The following is a 3,161-nucleotide window of genomic DNA, read 5'->3' as shown; positions in this document are numbered from 1 at the left end:
AGGCATGGCGATGCTGAGAGGAAGCCGTTTTTGTAGAAGATACGTTGGGTGCTGAAAAGATTATTTTCAGTGTTGGTTTGCATAAAAGACTAACAGAAAATCCCATATCTTGATTGACCGAACGTGGAGGAGAGAACTCAAGAGCTCTAAAACCATGTTGAAAGGCAAGAAGTGTTTGCATAAAAATGTCCTTCAGTTAGGCTAATACAATATGAACAAATATAGAATTAAGTTGGAGAATCCCATCAATGGCTGGAATCAGGGAATCCATCAATGGCTAATATCAAGATAAATCAAGAGAGCCAACACCGGGCATTTCGGTCATTCTCTTTCTCTTCCTCTACGTCCTTTGTAGGCACTCCCGGAAATCTTTGTGCCATCTCCCTGAATTGCTGGTTTGTGTTGAGAGTGTGAAAGTACTTGCTTTTGAACGTTTCCCGAGAATATTGAGATTTTAGTTAGATCATGCAAAAGCAGAGAACATCCAAATTTATGACCACTCTTTGTGAATCTTATGTGCAACTTTGTATGTAATGCTAGACTTTGTTTTAACTAACCGTTCTTTTCGCCCTTGTAACGACTTCTTCAAGGATTTATGTCTATCGTAAGGCTGATGAAAATTTTCATCCACTACTGATCTCATTAAAACAATCGATACGGATTCAGACGCGACATAGGACTGATCCGGGATTTTGATGGTAAGATGATTTGAAGCCCGAATTATTTGAGAAAAGGCAGATAATGATGAAGTTATAGTAGGCTATGACTCAGGATGGTTATGCCGAGCTTTATGAATAATCTCGGTTATCTGTCCATCTAATGACCTATCAACTGACTTCGTAGCTGGGAAACCAGGGCGTGCACACTTGTAAAAGCTCCGTCTTCTATTTCCTATCAATCCTTTGATCCCAATACACCTCCAACTATATGCGTCATCTGATTTTCTGCTCTTAACTAAATGAGAGTACTGTTTGTAGTAATTGCCATAATTTGCTTGTAAATTACCCTTGCTTTGACTCTGTTTGGCAACTTCTTCAAAACTCCGTGCTTGTAATCGTGCCCGAAATTTGAACAAATCCAATAAATTGTTAAGTACTACCGGTCAAGGTTAAGAGAGTAAACAAGATTAATTACGTACTGTTGGAACTACAAATACATACAGTTGGAATTGTGTTTGCTGAAAGTTGAGATATCGTTGATGAAGTAGAATAGGGGCTTGGGTGGGGCAATTGACAGACATGAGACATCAGAGGAATTATTCTCTTCCCGACCGATAGTACTTTGCTGATTGTTTCCGGTATTGCTTTGCTGATTCGAAGACACTGCTGCAAGTTCCCCTGAGAACGGAGATTGCAAAACCTGCAAGTGCAACAGAAAGGAAGACAAGCCAGGCCGATAATGTAAGCTAAACGTTGAAAAAGTCGAGAAGACAAACAAAAATCCAATGATTTGGTTTCAAAAGCATATTTCAAGTTAAATTCATATGCGGATAAACGACAGGCTATGAAACTAGAGTGCGTTATGTTTATCAGGCTGGACCCGGAAAAATGAAAGAACCAAAAAAAAAAAGAAAGAAAGAAAGAAAGAAAGAATTGCAACCATGCAGTGTTATTTCTTTTCTGTTTTATTTTTTTTTCAACATTTATTTCCAGAAGTGGGTAATTTGAACAGCAAGTCATTGAGTCTTATCGACTTTATTTGGATTGAGAGGGCAAGGAAAGGGAAGGGAAGTAGGGAACATAGGGGGAGCAGTGCTTTCGGTTTTATTTGAGTAACTTTTTGATATGGGAAAGGGGATGGAAGAGTATAGAAGGAGAATTTTACTATTAATACTTTTATACAAATATCTAACAATTTTTATTATACATTCATCATATCTAATTATAAAACATAAATTATATAATTTCTTTCCAGCTCTATTTCTTTTTTTTTTTGTACTATAGAATTTGAGTAAGCGTGCATGGCATGTTCAAAAATAATTAAATTGGATTTTTTTAAAATGAAAAGAAGTAATTTAAATAAAGAGAAGTTTACTTTTCTCCTCTCTTCCTTCCACAAATACAGGGCCGAGTGTGGTTAGCTTAAAAGGAGAGAAATACAAATAAAAGGCCACAACTGAGATTAGAGGATAACTACTTCATTTCCTACAATTTATTTTCTCAGCGCTCTTTTAGAGCATAACCTTGCTAGAAAGCAAACATATCCTAAGTTCTTACATTGAAGGCGTTCATTAGAGGAGGAGGATCTGAAAGCTTAGCTGGTCTCAACTCCGGAGCAGGAGGGATTGTGAAATAAGAAGAAAACATTGAAATAGTAGACTCATAGGCAAAGGAGATGGAATTACCTAGGAGTGAGCAAAGTCGGTTGCGGGTCAATTTCAGTTGGTTTTTCGTAAAACCGATAAAAAATTTCCACCAAATTAACCGACCGAACCGCACCCCCCCCAAAATCGATTTCGATCGGTTTTTGGGATAGGCAAGTCGGTCGGTTTCGGTGCGGTTTTAGGAGACTGTGGGCTTAGTTTGATTTGGGCTTGGGCTGTGAAGGTTTCATGAAATTGACTTGTACTAGCAGCAATTTTGAGTGAGAAGCACCAGTTATAGGCACTAGTATGATTGTATGAGACGGCTGCTGGCTTAAGGTTTAGCTGGAAAGGTAGGAGGCGGCGAGGCAGAAGGCGACAAGGAAAAGGAGAAAATAACGGGGGTCTAGCCGTCGGGGGAAAGGGAGAAAATTGGAGAGTTAGGGTTTGGCGGTCTGCAGAAGTGAAAAGCAAGTTTGGGTCTTTTGAAGGTGAATTTACTCTTTTACCCTTATGGGGGGCGGAAGAGAAAGTATTTAATGAGGGGCATTTTTGTACTTCCACCATCCATGAAAACCAAGGCAATCACTGACCGGTTATTCGGTCGGTTCGAGGGGGAAGGAGTCCCCCTCGAAGGCCGAGCTGATCAGCCGACGAGGTCGATTGGCATGACCGACGGTTGCTATTGCAATCGTCGATTGTAACCATCGGTTACAAAAATCGACGGTGGCGATCAGTTGCTCAGTTTCAACCGACCGCTGCACACTCCTAGAATTACTTGGCTCTTGGCCCTCTGCCTGTCTTGAAACTTCAACTAAAATTTTTATTTTATAATTGAGGGAAAAGAAATTTGAACTCT

At 39.7% G+C, this 3,161-nt stretch overlaps 1 pseudogene across 1 annotated transcript; it reads right to left on the bottom strand.

Annotated features, from left to right (window-relative positions):
- Positions 1-257: 257 nt before the first annotated feature.
- LOC148763762 (uncharacterized) lies at positions 258-1,434 on the bottom strand (annotated as a pseudogene). The gene is made up of 3 exons (XR_016025308.1): positions 1,161-1,434; positions 558-1,047; positions 258-423 (listed from the first exon to the last, which is right to left on the bottom strand). The product of XR_016025308.1 is annotated as an uncharacterized LOC148763762 (transcript).
- Between the last annotated feature and the right edge of the window lie 1,727 nt (positions 1,435-3,161).

The sequence above is a fragment of the Theobroma cacao genome, chromosome 3 (assembly GCF_053813885.1).
Source record: "Theobroma cacao isolate CCN51 chromosome 3, ASM5381388v1, whole genome shotgun sequence".
Taxonomy (NCBI): domain Eukaryota; kingdom Viridiplantae; phylum Streptophyta; class Magnoliopsida; order Malvales; family Malvaceae; genus Theobroma; species Theobroma cacao.
The sequence above is the reverse complement of the archived record's forward strand: the minus strand, read 5'-3'. Positions and strand labels throughout refer to the sequence as shown.